The 21557-nt window shown below is 42.7% G+C and overlaps 1 protein-coding gene across 8 annotated transcripts in view; it reads left to right on the top strand.

Annotated features, from left to right (window-relative positions):
- LOC138261611 (uncharacterized) overlaps positions 1 to 21557 on the top strand; it is a 909500-nt gene that overhangs the window by 716813 nt on the left and 171130 nt on the right. The gene's annotated exons all lie outside the window — the stretch shown is intronic.

The raw sequence follows: 21557 nt of genomic DNA, 5'->3' as shown, positions 1-21557 counted from the left end.
TGCCCCTTTCCTCACCAGAAGAACACAAAAAGTCCACCTCCCCCCCCCCTTCACCTCCGAACCCATGGAAATCATATGTGGAGTACTCCAAAGATCTTTGCTCAGCCCCACCCTCTTCAACCCTTATATGATACCTCTATCCAGCCTTGCCAAACCCCACGGACTCACAGGCCTCAAAAAAACATTAAAATGTTACTAGAGTTGCTTGAATAATCTGCTCCACCTAACTATAATGTACTCGACCTGGAAACAGGTCTCAAATTGTGTGATCCTTGGCAAATATTGTATTTTACAGTCACCTTTTTCTTCATTCTCACATATGAGTGCACCCTCAAATATGTGAGTTAAGCATTTCTGCTGTAAAAAAAAAAAAAAAAAAAAAACTATTTTGTTTGATTAAATCACTACATGTTTGCTCCATGTATAATAAATCTAGCCCACATATAGGGTACACGTGATCCATACATGACTTGCCTCGTCGTTTACTAATAGCTTTGCCATCAGGGCAGGAGTGTTTCTCAGTTTATGTTTAAACACACTTAATATTACGAAAGCATGATGTGGTAGCGCACTGTCATTTACATACAGTAAATTTCTAAGAAATGTCCAAAGCCTTCCCACAAACTTGCAGCTTTACTGATAATACTTTATAGTGTATTTACATTAATCAGTGAAAGTTGGTTTTCAGAAAACATTTATCATTTGCACATCACCAAATAAAGTATTCTGACTTTTTTTCATCCCATTAAATTATTTTTTTCACCACACAGAAGTACAAAAAATGGTCTTTTACACCTACTGAAATATATTTTGAAATATTTGTAAAGTTGATTTAGTTATATAAATGTGTGTTAGGTAAAACCTGATACTAAAAGCCTTTCATTTTGCATAGGTCAGACAGTTCACCTTACAAAGTCCTGGAGTTCTGCAGTCACAAGAGAAAGTATTTGCATTGCAAGAAGAAAAGTTGACTTTTGACCTCTGTCTCTAAACACAGAGCAAATGTGACAAGAATAAGATTTAAACACATCTTAATTGCTAATTCAGTTTTTGACTGAACAGAACACCTGTTCTTTGTCCACTGCCAGAAGGGGCCAGTAGCTCAACCTCATAAAATAAAGGGTCGAGATTTTCGAGCCCTGACTGAACATCATATCCCATGCTGATGACACACAACTCATCCTCTCCTTCTCGGAAGACACCTCCAACACCAAGACCAACTTGCACAACTGCATCGCAGATGTCACCAACTGGATGAAGGACAACTGTCTCAAGCTTAACATGGACAAGACAGAGGTACTGATTTTCGGAAACCAAAACTCCCCATTGGACGCATCCTGGTGGCTCTCAGAATTCGGACCTACTCCTACCCCTCACTCACTACGCTATGAACCCACGCATAATTTTGGACAACAAGCTAAAGGTAACAACTCAGGTCAACACCGTCTCCTCCTTCTGCAAATGGCTACCCCAAAGCTCTAGATGCACTATCACCTAGGCTCTCATCTCCAGCCGACTGGACTATGGTAAAGCTCTCTACACAGGGATTGCAGCTCACCTCCTAAGACAACGAGAGACCATATAGAATGCTTCAGCCAGACTTGTCGAAGTCACATTACCCCCTACCTCAAGGAACTCCACTGGCTCCCGTATAGAAAATATGCCAGTTCAAGCTCCTGATCTGTGCATACAAGGCCCTGCACAACTGAAGACCTACCTACTTCAACCACCACCTGAACTTCCATCAACCCACCAGACTCCTTCACTCCACGTCCCTTTCTCTACCCCTCACCCACTGCAGCTGACTTAGCAGATGCAGAGGTCGCTCCGTCTCCTACCTAGCTGTGAAGACATGGAACAAGCTACCTATTCATCTACGGACCTCCCCATCTCTTCCATAGTTCCAAACGTCACTGTAGACCTGGCTATTCAGCTAATCCACTGGACCCTGCCAGTATTTGGAAACCCTCACAGGTTTCTAAGTACTGGCAGGGTCCAGTAGCGCTCTACAAATCTACTGATTTATTGATTGGTTTATTAACTGAGGGCTAATCACATAACATGAGATTTGATAAAATTGATGCTTATGTCAAGGCTTCCATAAAGTACAGAAAGGAGTTTAGCAAGCACTACAACCTCAGTACTGTCCTAGAAATTAGGACGGCATTGTCAGAGTAAAGCAACCCTTGAATCCAGCATTGAACAATTAGAGCATGTCCCTACCACCCTCAAGGAGTACCGTCTCAAAATGTTTATTTATAGGGTGAATTGAAATGGTGCCAGCTGTGGCACCCCACCGGTTCAATGTAAAATGCTCAGTGCATTACCCTATAAGCCCACAACAAATTGAAGGAGACAAGTTAGAATGAAGATCACACAACAAAATAACTACAGTAACCTGATCACCAAGATGCAGCATATTATCCCAAAGTTTCTCCCTATTTACTTTGTCAATAGTGGAACTTAAATCCTTAAAAGCCAAATTTATGGCACCTTGCTTGGCAACCGTTTATTTGTTAATAATAAGATGCAAGTTAAGACATGGATCTACCTTTCCAAGGCCAGACCACAGAGTTAATCAAAGAAATACGCTGGCAGCATCAGGGATTGGCTTGATTCCCCTTTTTAAAAATGGGCACTATCACAGAGGTGGACAATGTCTTAGATATGGACTGCTTAACAACTGCATTTATGTGTCGAGTAATCAAGGAGGGACCAAAGTGCTAAGTTAGATTTAAAAACATCCAAGGGCGCCCCATCAGGACTGGCGGCTTTATTCGGAGGCAACTCTTGAATATCATTGTGAACCTGCTCTCAAGAAAAATGGATGTATAATGAAATGTCAAATGCAGGGAGCTCATATGAACCAGAAACCGGGAGGGTGCCTTATATATGACTTTAAAATGGCTGATCCAGAGGTCAGGCACAATAGTCGGTTGATGAATTCCCAAAATCTGGAGCTATCTCTAAGTCTGCTAGCACACAGACACTGATCCAAAGCACCCTCATTTAAAACTTTTTTATGATCCTTTAGTAGACTCTCATAGGATACGTGGCAGATAACAACCCAAATGCATTCCCTGGAGTGGCCTTCACTGCCTCCAACAGAGTGCAGTGTGCCCTAGGACACTCATTATCAAACCATTTATAGAGTTTGAAACACAGTGATGTGGTAATACAAGTCAGCAAGGGTTTAATTGTTCACAAATAAAAACAAAGGAACTAATAATGGAGGCATTGCAAGCATTAATGTTCAAGCAAGTATCAAAACTAAGCTGACACTCACTGAAAAGATCATAATAAAAAACATCAGGGGGGACATTATTCCATCTGAAGTGTCACCCTTGACCATGACACCTAACATTGTCCAAAGTGGTGATGCCTTTCTCCAACTTGCCAGGGTACAAGCGTTTGACGGCTTGCATCCAAGTTAATGGCATCACCACAGATGCCATAGACATCACAAGGGGCACTAGACAGGGATGCCCTCTGTGGCAGGCCTGCTGGCTTCTGCGCTATGGGAATATCACATGCACCGGGTTCTGTGGTTTCCGCACTAGAGTTTGATCACCTCTGCCTATGCAGATAGTTCTCAGGCAATCCTGAGCATAACCGAGTACCAGTTGTAAGTGAGTTTGTGTTGTTCTAGGGGCAACCTGGCTTGCGTATCGACTGTGAAAATTGCATGATATTTCAGCTCACTACTGCTATGACTCCAGTACATCTAGAATACTCTCTACAGTGGACAAGGGACTAGGTGCAATATTTGGGAATACAGGTCCATAGGTGCTGGATAACTATGGCACGGTGGTGCAAAAACTGGTGGATCCAGTCAACCGTTGGATCAAGTTACCCTTGTCGCTCACTAGATGTATAGCCATAATGAAAATGGTGGTGTTGTCCTGTTTTCTGTTCTTATTTTTGAATATTCCAATTTTACTACTCTGTGTGGTGTTTGATAACTTGCAAACTCATGGTTCCTCTGGCCTGGGCAGGGAAGCAGCTGCACCTGCGCTGGAATATGATGACTTTACTTTATGATATGGGCGGATTGAACACACTGGATCTGGAAACTTATTACAGGACTTCACAGTGCATGTTTGCCCACTACTGACTGCATGGGTGGTGGGACCTACCACATCTGTGACTGGAGCATGATGCTGCTTTCCCACTCTCACCTCCTCAGATGCTGTTTGTGAAATCAATGCAATACTATAATGTTCTCGACTCCTTGAACATGATTGTTCATGTGTGCCAGCTTCTTTTAGAACAGGCTGGATCACTGCTTTATGTGCCACATATGCCATTGGGATGGTGTATGTGGTTCCCCCTCGGGCAGGAGTAGGGGCAGTGGAAGTACTATGGGGGTTGTACTTGCGGGCAATGGGAGACTTTTTCCAGGATTGGGCAATGCACAGCTGGAACCAGGTTAGAGAACTGAGCGACAAGTCTACTGTCTTAGCTCAATTTCATTTTTACAGGGTGCGCCACACGATGCGTGGCCTCTTGGGTGAGGATCTGCTTGAACCCTCTGAGATGCCAGCATTGTCGCACTGGATACAAACCACTACCCCTCCCCACATTGTTGCAAAACGCTGTGTTTGCACAGGAGGCACAGTGGTTGGGACCTACAAAAGTTCGGCTTGACTGGCAGAGAGATCTCGGTATCAATATCCGCACCAAGCAATGGAATTAGTGTTGCTTGGTGGTGAGGTCCATTTCCTTGAAGAGTAGACACAGGATGCCGCATTTCAAATATTTAGATAAAGTGTATTACAAGCCGGCTCGCCTGTTCCAATGTGGTTTACTTGATAATTCTCCCTGTCTTTGGTGTGAGGAGGAAGAGGTGGGATTTGCACACATTGCTTGGTTTTGTCCATGGGTGCTAACATTCTGGCAGGCTGTGATGGAGGGGCTTGGGGAGATTACTGGAGAACCTATGGAGCTGACCTCCTTATTGGCACTGCTGGGTAGAGACATTCTGGGGCCTTCCAGCTTGATGCTTGCAAGGTGAAGAATAGTGCTATGATGGGCCCATGGACTGCTTCTGACACTAAAAGAATGGCATGGGACATGAAATACTGTAACATGCTGTCAGATTAGTATAGCTAACTGCTTCCAGTCCGCAGTTGTCTGAAGGTTATTTGGGGGCCCTATCAGGCTTTTCCAGCCAGGTCTGGTGAGACAAGTAGTCAGACCGGAAGGTAAAGCTGCTGACGCTGTGAGTGGATTGGCAGCAGGAATTTGAAGAATAACCAAACTACCCAACATGTGAGTTGCTTTAAGACCTGTGCAAACTTATGTAATGCTCAAGAGGAAATACTTTGTCTGCAGTTGTACTCTGCTGTGATGAGAAAGGTGTCCCCACTCACCTATTTAGGGGTAATGCCAATACAGACGATGCAACGAAATATGTTAATATCCATCTTGCTGATATATGCCTTGATCGCACTAGTCGTAATCACTTGCTCTGTTATGCCGGTTAATTCCTATACATCATTTGCTGTATGGTTTAAAATTAAAATATATTTTAAAAAAACTAACATTGTCCAAAGTGAGACGAGCAGGATTAGCTTTTTTTAAAATCCTGTATGAAAGATGCTGTTAAAGGATTATGAGCACACAGAGAAACTCAGACAACCGCAAACTTTAAAAGAAAGTGAGCCGTAGGTGAGAAGATAAACAGATAATCAATCCCTCTATAACAACCTCTATCCACGCAAGTGGGTATATTTTTAAACAGACAGCCTCGGATTGAGAAAAATTTGTTGAAAATAAGTTAAAATCCCATGTAATCAAATTCATAAGCCCCCCGTGGAGTATGAATAAAATGCAAAGCCTCAGATACAACAAAGTCACTGTGACCATGCATAGAAAAACAGCCCGAGAACAGAGGTGTAAATTAAAATCTCCAGCTCCCATGATAAAACTATTAGGGTGATTAAAAATTGAAAGCCTATGCCCTACAAGGTTTCCGAGGGTGTAACGCAATATAGATATCCACGCTAGCTGAGGTGTGGGATGCCAACGTGTTAGTATCCTATGACCACTTAAAAAAGGAATTTAAAATGTCCAATAAGCAAAAATTGACAACCTATCAAAATCATCTCTGAGGACCTGAGCTTGACCTGGGGAGCCAGACTGAAAAAAAGAATTATAAAATTGTACAATAAGTAAACCAGAAGAATTAGAAAATGTCAACAAAACAACAGCCAGATTGGGTGAGTTGGTGTTGACCACCTTGGCTTTACAGCCTAAGTTCAAAGCAGTCAAGACAAGAAGACCCCCTCTGGCCCTCCCATGTGTTGATGGTATAGCAAGGATTGAAAAGGAGGAGGGACTATCAAAAAAGAAATTTGTACCCACTTCCCAAATTTCTTGAATACAGACAATTTTAGATGTCTGTAAAAAAAAGAATAGAATTCCACGTTGCCCAATTTATTGGCAAGCCCAGCAATATTCCAGCTCGTAAACATTAAAGTGTTAAGAGGCTCAATATGCAGTGGGTTACCTACCCCCCACATAATACATGAGCTCCTGAAAACTTACCAGCAACTTAAGGCAGTCAGCGAACCGGAGTTCAGGACAATGAAAAAAATGTCCAAATAATGAGTCTCCCACACACCAAATGAAGAGCCATTGCAGAATATAGCTGAAGCGCTCCAAAAGTGCACATGATATCAAGCAACCCATGGGCAGTGCCTTATCCACATACCATTGTTCCCTGAATTTTATGCCAAGTAGTTGAAAGTCATCCGGATGTACCGTCAGTAGCCGAAATGCTGACTTCATGTCACACTTTGCCATGTGTACACCTTGCCCCACCTGTACCCTAACTCCTTTTCTGCATCAACAGATGACTAGGACACTGATGACAGCTCTTCGTCAATAAAATCATTGACAGAAAGGCCCGCCAGCCAAGACAAGTGCTGTATGAGTCTGAATTGTCCTGGGTTCTTCTTGGGAACCACACCAATCGTGGATTTGACCAAGTTCTCAATTGGCCAATCATTAAAGGGCGCTGCCATCCTATTCTCCCTAACTCCTTTGTGAAATGTCTCCTGCGCAGTCTGTGGATATGTTTTGGATCATTTCAAATTCTCCGCCCATCTCCTGTCTGTAGGTCCCACATAACCTAGTGCATCATCCTCCTTGGGGTACAACTGCAACCAGTGTGACAGTCGCTCTGGTTTAACCAGAGTATGAGCTCTTTCCCTGAACCCTAGATCCTCCTGACCACCTCTGAAGTTTCCTTGTGCGCTATGCCCCAACCTCTGTCCCCTTTACATTTTTTTGCCGATCTACTAACTGCTCTGAGACCCCCCTGTGTTACCGAAACACTGCACCAAGGGGTGCTTCTCTGTACACTTGACCACTCTTGTTTAAACTTGCAGTAGTCCCTCGTGCATAGGTCCTTGTTGAAATCCCAGCATGACCCCAAAGCTCTTCCTATGTACCCCACCCCTTCCTGGGTGGGACGTGCCTGAAAGAGCTGATACACGATTGGCAAACCATTTGCGATATAAACTGTTTAGCCAAACTTCATGGGTCCCATCGTTCGTTGCCACAGATCTGTGTTAAATTCCCCCTTTTTGGCCTCCGGATCCCCCAACATCTTATCCCTCAATTCCTCAACATACTGTGTCAAATGAAGGAAAGGTGTGCTTGGAATAACATCCATATATTTAAACAAAGCCACACTTCCCTCCGGGAATTTCCCACTCTAAATTCTTGTATATATCTAAGCAGGTAGAGGTCCAATTTTCAATTGTAACTGCCACCTGTGGGCATTTTGCCAACTCCTAATCTTCCTCTTTTGATCCCTCCTTCGCCCACAATCCCCTTTGTAAGACCTTCAATATCTCTACATATTCCCCCTTCCAGATTTTCTCTTTCGTAGAGAGCATCAGATGAGCCCCCAGAGGTTTTGTCACCCTCATATAAGGGAGTTTTTTTTAACTTTGATCTCCTTACTCTTTCCCAGTGGACCCCACTGTGCCCCCTGCTTCTTTCTCTTTCCCCACTACACAGACCCCTTGTTCCTTGACATGTCCTTCTCCTTACCCTGCTTGTTTATCTGTCGTACTCACCTAAACTTCGTGTTTTTGTATGGAGGTGTCTCCCTTGGCCTTGTCGTCCATCCCCACCCTGGTATCTCTTATGTACACACCTTGCATAAATCGCAGATCATCCAGCCTTCCTACACGTGTCTACCACCTGTGAATGTGCTCCCTTTCGGCCTGTGTATGTGATCCTACCTGGCTTCAAGGTCAGTGTCCACTCCGAAGCTTGCTGCATGGCCAATGTGACCGTCTTCGATGGTGCCGTGGAGGTCATCTTCAACACTGTTGCCTGCTGTCCCTGAAAAACAGCACTGGGAAAACTATGACATTGCCCCCCTCCCGCGAGATGCCCCATTTTCTCCTCCAGTTTCTCGCCACTTAGTCCCGCTACTTCAACAATGTCTCCTTCCAGACTATACTCATAATAGCCCAGTTCAACATCCTCCACCAACACCGTGTGGTCCAGCCCTTGGATACTTGTAAGGCTGTGTTGTGCAGCCTGAACCACCATGGAGTCTAGCACAAGGCCTGTCTGTGAGGCTGCATTCGCCACACCTTATGGCACCACATATCCCCCCAGAGGGCGCACCACTTACCTAACTTGAGAGGACATACCATACCTACTCAAGACTTCGCCACGCACCGTGCACTTCTGTCCTACCATGCTGCCTGAGAACAAGGCTCCGGGATGCTCCGCTAGTCCCCCTGTGAGGCCACTCCAAGCCTTCAATAGGTGCTCCCTGCTGGATTCCACACTGCTGTAGGGCCGGCTGCTCTGCGTTGTGCCATCTCTTCACCTCGGGGTTTTAAGCCATCCAGTGCTTTTCTGAGTGCCCGATGTCAGATGAGCTGGGTACCTGCAAAAATAAAGGTAAGTCCGGTGTGCAGCACCCCCAGCCTAATGACTCAAGTGCAACCTGTTCCCCATCCCCCCTATTAACAGACTTCTCAGAATCCCCTGAATTTGCCATGGCTTTCTTGCGAGAGTAAACTTGCTTTGGCTTTACCGTCAACTCCTCCTATGAGGCTCACCTCACCCTCTTCTTCACTTCACTCCAGTTCATGTATGGCAGTCTCAAGACTCCAGGCCTCCTACCCCCACTTTTCCCTTCCGCATTGGGCGGAGCTGCAGTATCCCACAGCATGCCCTGAAATCCCAAACAATGCCCTGTCAGTGATACTGCACAGCTTGCGGAGTGAACTCCATCCACCCCCATTTGCTGCAGGATGGATCTCCCCATGTACTAACCTTCAAGTGCTCATGGCACCTCTGATCCCATCCCACGTTTTCTCTCCCGCCCTCTAACTCTATGTTCCCAAAGAGTGTCCCCTGTAAAGTGCCACGGGACCCCCCTTGCTTCGAATTGGTGAGCATAATAGCCTCACTGGCCCCTTTGTGACCGTGAGTGCCCAAAGAATTGGCTTCACAATTGAGTAGCTATGGTGGGTCCTCCCATCCCCCAGGCCACACATCTCTGAGTGCCCCAGTGACATTACCAATGTCCCCAAAACCTCCACCACCTCCTGAGCTGCCGGTATCATGTATCCCTTTGGCAGCCTCTTTCCCTACAGCTGCCATCACTTTGAGAAAACCCGCCCCGTCCTAAATGTCTTTGCTGCTCATAACCGGTGGCCCCTCCCTAGCCCATCCCCTACCTCAGATTATATCTCGGGCTGCCCTGTGTGCTCGCGGTCGGCTGCGAAGGCCTACTTTGGATGTCGTTGGATTTCCTCTCCTACTGAGCGGTGGTGAGCAAGCTAACAATTCTTCTGCCACCCTGCTGAATACGCGCCTTACTGGGCTGGGCGAGCGCGTCCCCGCCGACCACGAGTTCTATGCGCCTTGCCTTCTGAAGAAGCCGCATGGCTTGTTGGACCAACTCCTGCTCCGATGCCATCTCAGTACACTACAGATGAGTTGAATGCTATGTATACACAAGATACCAGAAATACTCCAGGTAATGCACAATACCGCTACATGGAAAAACTGCAAAAACGGACTACCACTATGGAGGTGGCTGCTAACGTGTGCACTCACCACCAAATGGTGACTTGCAGCTCCAAAATGGCTCGGCTATATCCTTTAACGGATGTAGCTAAGTCCTCTGTACTGTGCTATCCCTTCCCCCAAAATCCTCTTGTGCCAGCAAATGAAGCAGATGTAACAGAAATAGCATGGATAGGCAATTAAATAACAAATAACCCAGCCCCTGCTCCTCCATTAGTGAGGAGGGTCTTAAATTAGTCTGAGAATTTTAAGGTAACATCTTTAATCCTTGAAAGTCTATGTTCACAGAGTGAAAAAGAGCAGGCCACTATATCCTTCAGTTTCATTTTCAGTGTATCCGTAAATAAGTTAAAGTAATCATCAGTAAACAGAAGTACAGAGGCACTGCTTTGGGAAAGCTATTTAAACAACTTAGTCGATGGACTTCTGACAAGTCGCTTTCTTTTCGCAAAATGCTAAGGAACAGCAGAGGAACCGTCTACAGCTACATGCACATTAGCTGAATTAAAAAAAAAACATAGAAGCTGGAGTATCCTGCAAACCAGCAAAAATGGGAGACCTCCTGTCACAGGAGTGGAAGCACTGTCAAGGTCTGTTTCCACTGCACTGATTTCCACTGTGATAGCTCCCATGGCAGATGTTAAAAGTGTTGTAGTGTTAGGACCAATGCGAGGGAGCTTGACTTTTCCAGGTTCAGAATTTGCGCTTACCCTTAGCAGAGAGGAGTGAAATATACAGCAGACAGGAAGGGCTCTGTCTGGTCTCAGCCACCCACAGATGGGCGCAAACAGGCTCTTGGCCTGGTCTTCCTCCGTGTATGTACCCGGGTGCTCCCTGCCCTGGCCTAATGTGCCAGAATATATACACCTGCACTGTGCTGCGACTCTACCTCCTGCTGCCAAGTATTTTATGTGTTCGGGAGTCTTTCCCCCTGCAGCTCTGTGAATTGTGTCCTATTCATAAGTAAAATAGTCCCACCCATCAGGAATTCTAATGCAAGCCCTTTCTGGAAGGTGGAAGGTGGAAAGATACAACCAACAGCATGAGGTCAAGGAAAATACTTTTCTGAGCATAGTCAAAGTCCACTCTATTTATATTTTGAAGAGTTAGTAAAAATATGTTTTGAAGACGTATGCACTGTCAAGCCAGACCTAAAAATCACACTAACCGCATTCCTAGATATTAAGCAAAAGCATCATTCTCCCAGAGAGACTGTTCAACCACTCACAGATGAATAACCCATATCAAACTATGTACAAATACAGTAGAAGAAAATCAACTCGCACTAAACCTGCCTGACACACTCGTACACAAATCACCTCATAAAAGCCATATTGTTGGCAAAACACTGCCAATGAGAAAAGCATGTTTCGCTCACTACACCAAAAAAACATTTTAAGCCTTCAGTTAAAATTAGTTTACATATACCACCCCCACAACATTGCACCATTACATTTAACCTGGTTTGCCGTTTCAGGGTGCAAAAAAAACTGCACAAGGGGCAATGGACAGCTACTCACCCCACTCAACAAAACTCGGCAAAGCCTTTCAGTAAATGCATTTGTGCGCATGACACTTTACAAAGATCCTTGTCTGGATTCAGTTTGTACTTTCGCATTAAACAACACAATCTATTAGTGATCTAGGATTTCAACAGACAAATATCTTCTAACTAAATACAACACAACAACAAACCATAGTTAGTCAAAGGAAAAACATGAAACATATAATAAAGGCTCCTAAATGAAGAAAGTGCTATGTGGAAGTACTGTTAGTAGAATGTGGTACAGAGATGCAGATGAATTAGCAAATACCTGCTTTGAAAGAAAGAGATATGTCGCAATATTAGTAGACTGTGGTATAAAGATGCAGATGAATGAACAAATGCCTGCTTTACACCACATCATTGACTGTTAGGCTCTTTGTATTAGGACCTTGGTTGTTAGGACCTGCTGTAGTTGACAGCTACAGAATACACAGGTATTGTAGTTGCATAATTCCTAGCTCAAGGGCGGTTGTGATCATCTTTTTGCAAATCTTCAAGTACTTTGTTTGTTTGCTGTTGGGTTAAAAAAAAAAAGTCCAAGCAATAAATAAAGATACTTTTAATTGCTTTTGTAACACATCCTTTCAGCCTTCCTTCAAACCTTTTATTAGTGATCCTTCTACCACTTCATCCAACATTTCATCCTTTCAACCATTCATCCTTGCATGCTTCCTTTGATGTTTTTCTCCCTTTCTTCCACTTCCCCATTTCATTCACTTTTAGTTTTACCCTTCACACGGTCTCATTATCCTAATGAGGCTACTGGATTTGGGCGACAGAATCACCTGAATTGTGGGGTACTAAATATAGTTCCACACCATGTGACACCTGTTGGCCTAATCTGGGTTTTCCAGCTAACTAGCAGCGCCTCATCTCTGCCCAAGAGCAGGGATGTTTGCGGCAGCCGGGCACATGACAAGAAAAACTCCTCAGGGGAATTGTGGTCGATCAGATCCCATCCTTTTCTCTCAGTCACATTAGTCTCACATAGGCAAAGACAGAGGCAGAATACAGGTCAACAAGGATTTATTGAAGTAACTGTTTCTTAGATAAAACGGCATGTATTGCAATAACTAGAATGATAAAACACATTAAAAGCAAAAGGGTGACAAGGAGTGTGAAACACAAAAACAGTCCCACCTTACTGTCACCAGGAGTAATATATATCTTTCCTACCTAAGCTGTGTTAGAGCACAGCATAATAAGCCCTAATTCACCCTTCAGGTTTTCCTCCTGGGAAGCCATCATCCCCCATACCTGAGCAAGGAAGCCTGGAGACTAGAAAGACACTGTCCCCATATAGGCCAGGGATTCAGTAGTCTAAGCAAGCAGCTGTAGCGAAGGCAATCAGCAATCAGCTTGCCCTTGTGGTCATCTGGCTGGAATCTCCCCATAACGTGCATTGGATAGAGAAGTGTGCGCAGATGTAAGTGCCACATGTTTTTGAAACAATAAAGCCTTGAGTCTGCTCAACTTGTCAAATTTCACATCTGAAGTAGCAATATGAGGCCGGATCTCTGCTACTTCTTGTTGTTGGGGGGGGAAGGTCAGGGGGCAGAATATTCCCACAACATGTGACAGTTTGGGAGACCGAAACAACACAAGCTATGCCGGCTTGCATTTCACAACAGCTCTCACTGTTAAGGAGCACATAGCTACCATTTTAGAGCACCTGGAACGCAGGTCTAATCAAGGGGACTGGAACTCCCTTCAGATAACAAGCCCAAGTTCGCTGCCGAGGCATTACATTCCATGTGCAAGGACAGCTGTTAACAAACCATCAAATGGATCACAGAAGTCTTGCATTCCCTACCACTAAGAAAGACTCCTTTCCTGTCATTGAAACATTTGTACGAAAAGGAAAGCTCCCACACCTCCTGTATGCAACTATCTCCCAGCCTTTCATATCTGCCTGCTGGTATGTGTTTCAAGCAGAATGTGAATTGAATGGTTGAAATAGGCAGATTTATAACCCTGTGTATTAGCCATTCAGCAGATGTTACTTCAGCCACAGTAAAAGGCAACTTTTCTAATTTCTTAATTTCTCGATGTTAAGCATGACATAAGTCGCTTCCTTCTTAGCCATTATTTGTTGTTGTCGCATTAAATTAAATGTTGAGAATATATCCCTTGCGCTGACGTGTTGCCAGGGAACGCGACCAGCTTTCAGTGTTTGTAGTGTCCAAACTAACTGCACAATGGACCTTAGTTGACTTGACTCTGTCAGTGGTGTAAAGATGACATGTCACTCTGTACTATGTCTATTGCAGAAGATACAATGTTGTTTAAAGTGAATATCCGGTCGGACAAGGTGTTAATGCCTTTATCTACAATGGCTAATGCTTTCTGTATGTTTTTCTGAACTATTTGCCTTAACCAGGCAGCCGCTTCTTGTTGAGAAAGCTTCCAAATTTCATTATATACTGCATAGAAGAAGCATTTTCTGCATTGTCTTCCGGGGCCTAACAGGAAATCCTGCAAATCTGTATTGTTAGACAGGAGACTGAGGGGTCTTTAACAGCATCTAATGAGGAACGTTTCAACCATTGCTGGCATAATTTCCCTACACTATATGTTGTCACTATACCAGAGTGTTCTGAGGACACATGGTGAGGGTCTGGCCTATTTGTTCTAAAACTCCCTGTGGAATTTCCAAAACATGTATGGCAGCCATTTGTGTTTACTGGAAACAATAACCACCCACCAGGAAAGTGAAAGTGATGTGTTAAGTGTTCCATTCTGGACCTATTCATCGAGCTGAACTTCAGATGCATTTATATACTTTTGCCATTTATACAATTTTGCAGGGGTAGGAATACTGGGTGCATTCAATTCCTTAATCTTTGCTAAGCTTAAACACATTGTTTGTTCTGCTGTTTCATTTAAAGATATAATTTGAACAGGTATTAGGCATACTCTAAATAAAGCGTCCGTTCTCCTTATTTGCCAATTTTTTGTTCACCCCACACTTTTCAAGTCTAGCGACTTCAACCAATAATCATAGCCTCCTGTAGCTAACTGGGAAACAAAGGAATCAGAATAAATTAATTTTGTATCAATCAATAAAACACGTTGACTTTCCGTTACTGGCAATTTAAAATAATATGACTTAGCATTTTTAACATTGTGCCCAGAAAAATATGCAAATTGTTCATTATACGTTTTGGAACTCCCCACTGGTGGAGTTGGACAGTTTTCCCACTGTGTATAATTAAAAATAGCCTTTCGGGTACTTTCTCTGTGAATAAAATGATGTCCATATTAATTATAACAGAACATATCTCCATAATTTTCTTTGGATTGATGAACATCCTCATTTTCAAATATGATATAATGTTGCAAATCGGACATCAAAGAATCAACTGTTTTCACATCCCAATCATCAGAAAGTACTCTGGGTGTTATTACATAATTCATGGAAAGATTGAATACATACAGAATTTGAATGACCTCCATCGGGCCGTATATGTCAAATAATACTTTATACCAAACAATCCCTTCAGAAATTGGTATAGCAGAAATGCTCACTAGGAACAAGTCTCTGCGGACTTTGTGCAAAGAAAAATGTGGTTTTAAGACCTCATCCACCAGTTTAACTGTAGAGCGTTCAGGAAGGTAATGACCATGTATCAGTAATATGAAAACGATGACAAGCCCAATCCAAAGAACCAAAGCAAGTACGGTTAATAAGAGCCATAGATAATTCTTGGAAGACTTAAATAGTTAATTTTGAGCCAAATTATCAGCTTACGTGCTCTTGACAGTTCTGTTGCAGTAGAGTCAGATGAGTCAGTGAATGTGTCATTGATGTTGACAAAATATCCAGTAGCTGTTTGGGCAAAAACTGCAGCCGTGTTTGAAACAGGAGAACTTGCAGAAGTCTCCCTCAGTGGTTCATAGTAGACTATGCCATCTGTTTGTGTAGAATTTGAATAGAATCCATCAATGTTATTGGTGTTATTTGTAGTAGTAGAAGTTAGTGGAACCAATGAAAGCTCATTTTCCACCCTCCCCAAGCTCGGAGAGGTGTCAGAGTTGCTGCTTAAAACCTGTAGAGGAACATCTTGGTCTGTAGTGAGAGGGATTCAGGTACTACCCAGGATTCCCCAAAGTCTGCTGTGCAGGATCGACCATATGGTGTAGCCTGACATTGTCGATGGAGATGAAGCAATTTTTTTTTTGGAACCAGGCAGTAGTGGTCGGATGACAGTTCTGGTACTGTGTTTTCCCAGGACTAGAACTGGTGCACGATAGGAAGTACCGAACACCTTTTTCACAGTAATCTTTTCACACACTAGATCCCCAACTTTTGGAATCCAGCCAGTAGATGTTATTGGTACATCCCTTATTCTCAAGGAAGCGGCACTGGAGATGCGTTATGTTACAGAACTGTTGTAAGTCCTGTAAGAAAGTGACACATTCATTTATGTCAAAAAGTATACATTCCACCAGGACCATGAATATCTGGAACATATGTTTGTGTTCTGAACAGGCATTCATATAAAGTACGCACCCTCAGGGACTTTCTGGGGAGATTGTTAAGGGCTTTCTGGACTCCAAACAGGTGTGTAAGTCATCTACGACCCATGCCTAATACTCTGGCTGTCAAGGCTTTCTTTAAAGCTCGGTTTCGTCGATCCACAACACTATTTCCCTAGGGATGAAATGGAGACAAGTAATGCAGTTGGACTCCTAACGAAGCCATGGCGTCCCTTAAAGCCCTTGAGGCAAAAGCAGGGCCCTGGTCCGAGTGGAAAGCGGCAACAGCATATGTGCCGATAAAGACTTGTAGATCTTTAATAACAGTTTGAGCACTAGCCGAGTGTTGTTTCTCTCTACCCTGTAATTGTGGTTTATTTGGTCTTGCCCCCAGACTACCTTGACCAATACTAGAGTAGGTCTCAGCGATAATCTTTGGCAGCTCACGTTCTTGATCCTGCGCAGGAACATCCAGCAGCTGCATACGCACCGCTAGTGCAACTGCTTCCCCTTTAATGTTACTTATTGTTATTGAAGACACAGTGGCAAAATTGTCCATTAATTGCATCCCCAAGTCCAGGACCGGTGCAGCCCCATATTCATCTTGAATTTGTTTTAACACCTCTGGAAGATTGGCAAGTGTTAGTGTACTGCGTGCAGTAGTATAGAGTGTGGCAAATACCGTGCCCCATGTGTTGCAGTTATCTACAGAAGGAACCACCCTAAATGGCAAGCACATGGTGAGGATTCTATGTTTGTCCTGAGGACCAGTATAGGGGAAAGACTGCTTCCAGCACATTTCATTTTTGAGCTAACCAAAAAGAAATGTCCTCCCCCTTGAGGGGTACTTTACTCATGTTTGAATGGACAGTCGCAGTTTAATGCCTGGCGTAACTGCATGTGGTTGCGCTGGGGCAGCACATGCTGGGTTAGTATCTAATGTTTACATTACAAACTGTACTAACAGTGTGTATATTCTAGTGAGCTCTGTATATAGGTGGGAAATCTCAGCTACCGCCAAGGTTGCTGCATCAGGGTGTGGTGTATGTGTGGCCAATAAAGGCCAGGTTGGACCATCATTGCTCACAGGACCTAACCGGATGTGTAGTATTGTACGAGATAGAGCGCCAACAAGCCAATTATTATATTATGGTCTTGATAAGATATTGGTATTTCTAAATAAGCATAGGTTCTGTATTGTGCAGGTATGTTTGCAGGTGTGCAGTGATGAAATGAGTTTGTTCCCACCAACCGCTAGAAAAATGACCCAAGAATAAAATGTTTCTGTTCTGTAGGCTGGATAAGGCTCAACAACAAATGTAACTTGACATTCGCCCCCCCCCTCTCCAGGCTGTTAGGCCATTTGCCAAAAGTGTGCAGTAAGAGGTGGTGCATGTTAAGCTGCAATTACTACACGTTGTGGGTTTGCCATGGTTATGGTAAAGATGTTTGTTCAGAGATAAGGACACCAGATGGGAATTAATCCTTTTAAGGTTCAAGCTTGAACAGGCTACAGCGTTGAATAGGTACTTCCTACTTAGCTGAGGAGGAAATCCCCAATAATACAGATGTCTCTGTATATAGTATTGAGTTGTCTTTAGCCTTTAGTGAGACAGAGATACTTTGGAGGATCCAAAAACTAGTGCCTGACCAAACGTTGGTAGCGCCATGTCACACAAGTTCTCATTACCCTAATGAGGCTACTGGATTTGGGCGGCAGAATCACCTCAGTTGTGGGGCACTAAGTACAATTGCACACCATGTGAAACCTGTTGGCGTAATCTGGGTTTTTCTGCTAACTAGAAGCACCTCATCTCTGCCCAGGAGCAGGGATGATTGTGGCAACCGGGTGCATAACAAGAAAGACTCCTCAGGGGAATCGTGGTTGATCAGATCCCATCCTTTTCTCTTAGTCACATTAGTCTCACGCAGGCAAAGACAAACAGAGCCAGAATATAGTTCAATAAGGATTTATTGAAGTAACTGCATCTTAGATAAAATGGCATGCATTGCAATAACTAGGATGATAAAACACTCTAAAAGCAAAAGGGTGACAAGGAGTGTGAAACACAAAAGCAGTCCCACCATACTTTCACCAGGAGTAATTTATAGCTTTCCTACCTTAGCTTTGTTAGAGCACAGCATAATAAGCCCTTATCTGCCCTTCAGGTTTCCCCCCTGGGAAGACATCATCCCCCATACCTGAGCAAGGAAACCTGGAGTCTAGAAATACACTGTCCCCATACAGGCCAGAGATTTGGTAGTCTGAGGAAGCAGCTGTAGCCAGGGCAATCAGCATGCAGTCGTTGTCATTTGGTTAGAATCTCCTTCTAACGTGCATGGAACAGAGAAGTGCTTTTATAATAAAACAATGAGTGTTCTAGGAAAAATGTCCCCACGTAAGGATGTGTATGTTTCTGTGAATGTTGGCACTTTTGCCGGCAACCCTGTCTGACTGCAGCCTTGAGAAAAGCACAAAGTACAATGCTAAGAACATGATGCGTTCCTAAGCAAAGGAATAAATAGAGAAAATAAAACAACACCGCAAATGTGGCTAATGCTACACAAATAAAGCGATGCTGAATAAAATGTATTGGGTTAAAGTGCACAAAGACAGGCCTAGTATGTTGAAATAACCCATCAAAATTATGGCTAAAATAACCAGACAACACCTTCCTCCTCTGTAGTTTGTGGCTACCATAAGTGTTTTCTTTAGTCAAACGATGTTTTCAATATTCTCTTCCCCCTTAATCCCCACCTCTCACAGTCACACTCTGTTTGCTGGTCATTGTGTTCTTTTTTAGATTCCGATTTTCATATTTTATTATGTCGCCTTTCCCGAACTTGGCTCACGCAGTAGCTCTTGGCTTCCACCTCTTAGCCCTGTCTTGGTCTTACAGCTAGACCGCTTTATGAGCCTTTTCCTACAGGACTGCAGACAGAAGAGGCAAAATTTAAGTAATCAATATTTAATGTGATTCAGATTACCACGCCATCTGGTTTGATGACTACCCCAATTAAGCTGCTAAAGTGTGTGTGGTGGGGGGAACTATGCCATTGCTCAGAACAAATCACAACACTTTACTTGGTGATGCACAAATAATAATATTAATGGAAACCCAGTTTCCACACATTATCAATTGAGTGCAATATAATTTTATCAGTAAAACTGTCTGTGCATATTTAGTGCCAATTTCGATGAAAAATGTGCTATCTGTAAATGACAGTGTGTTACTACATGATGCTTTAGTCACATTAAAAAAAACGCCTGCTTCATTTCCATTAAAGCTAGGTAGGTCCTGAACGTTTGTCATACGAAAAAGGGGATTGTGGTTATAAAAAGTTAGGGAAGCACTGTCTTAAATGGTTTTCATGAGGTGTTTCCAGCATTTATGATATGAAGAAGGTTCCTAATTGATAAACTGAAGGTGGTTTTAACCACATTAGTGTGCTAGGAGTAGAAGTGAATCCAAACTTTTTTTTGACCCAAAAACCTAAAATTATATTTCATCCTTACCATCTGTCATTGTCTCAGAACATATTTTGTACACTTTAGATGTTATTGTAGGAAGAGGGATTCCTTTGGTGTTATTTAATAAAGATTGATAAATACGTAGTGGAGAGAACAATTACCCAACTTAGATCTGTAGGGGCTCTGTAAGCTTTTAACGGCTTTGGAGAATCAAACGTTTTTTGGTAGATCAGTTGCATAAGAAATTAGACAAAATAACCGTGGCACATAAGTATTAAATAAATGCACGTATTCCATATTAAAGCATAACTTAATTTCAAATAAGGTGCTTATAAATGTTGCATGGTCAGGCCTTGAAAAACCATAAAAATGTTTCTAGACCTGCAGGTCGACTAGCTTGAATAACCTACTCGACCTAACTGTAATATGCTTGACCCGGAAACAGATTTTAACTTGTATGATCCTAGGCAAATGTATTTTACAGTTGCCTTTTTCTTCATTCTCACGTATGAGTGCACCTTCAAATATGTAAGTTCAGCATTTCTGCTATAAAAAAAAAACCTCTTTTGTTTGATTAAATACACTAAACATTTGCTCCATGTATAATGAATCAACCCACATATAGGGTTCACATGATGCATGCATGCATGCATGCATGCACCCATGATTTGCATCTTAGTTTACTAATAGCTTTGCAATCAAGGCAGGACTGTTTCTCAGTTTGTTTAAAGACTCACTTTTAATAAGTATATTACTAAAGCAGTACATTTCTAAGAAATGCCCAAATGTCCAAAAACATTCTCACTAACTTGCAGCTTTGCTGATAAAACTATTTAGTGTATTAACAATAATCTGTGAAAATTGGGTTTCAGAAAACATATTTATCATTTGCACATCACCAAGTGTTCTGACTTTTTTTTTTTTTTTTCATTTTGTTAAAACATTTTTTTCATCACACAGAAGTACAAAAAAAATGGTCGACTTAATATTTTCCTAACATGCAACATTTATATAACTGATACCAACAGCCTTTCATTTCAGACAGGCCAGGCAGTTCACCTTACAAAATCCTGGAACTCTGCAGTCACAAGGAAAAGTATTTGCATTGCAGGAAGACAAACTGACCTTTGACATCTGTCTCTGAACACTGAGCAAATGTGACAAGAATAAGATTTAAAGGCATCTTAATTGCTAATTCCGTTTCTGACTGAACAGAACACCTGTACTTTAGCCACTCCCTCGAAGGGGTGAGTAGGTTCTAAAAAATAGCTTGACCTCATAAAATATGACTCACCATAGCAAGTGGTGGAGTAGATATTTTGAGCCCTGATGGTGCTACAAAGCAGTGTTGTAGTGAAGGAACAGTGTCAAACAGTTTTGTGAAAGTTCACTGGTAAAACAAAAAGGCACTTCTGAGAAAATATAGAGCTGTATTTCAAATTGAGGAGGTATATTTTTTCTTCTGCATGGGCTAGCCTCAAAATGACAATCTGGGTTTTTGCGAATATCGACATTTTGACGCCATAGAGGACTGACTTAAAGGAGTCATCACCTGGTTCAGATATTCTGGACCCACAGGAATTAGTTTATCTGTCATGAATAGTAACGATTCCTATGGTAGAGTATTACACTTGCAGGTGAAGAGAACTTTTCATGTCACATTTGTTGGCAATCTTTTATTGGCAACTTTATCTTCTTTCTTGCGCCCCTTCCTATCCTCATTTGTTTTATCTTGTGTTCCCTTCAACAATTACTGTCACCTATCCTATTTTTTGTTTCCCTTCAGTGCATGTTGTTCTTTTTCTTCACACATTGTATCAAACAGTGCTTCCTTAGACTCTTGTTTGTGACTTATTTCATAAGTTCTTGATTCTGTTTTTTTTTTTTTTTTTTTTTTTTTTTAAACTTTCTTTAAACATTGCTTTTTTGTCCTTTTGCTTGCCCCATGTCCTTCCCATTGTCATTTTATTCCCTGGCCATTGCTTCTGT

This window comes from Pleurodeles waltl, chromosome 10, assembly GCF_031143425.1.
Source record: "Pleurodeles waltl isolate 20211129_DDA chromosome 10, aPleWal1.hap1.20221129, whole genome shotgun sequence".
Classification (NCBI taxonomy): Eukaryota; Metazoa; Chordata; class Amphibia; order Caudata; family Salamandridae; genus Pleurodeles; species Pleurodeles waltl.
This window is presented reverse-complemented; position numbering and strand designations above follow the sequence as displayed.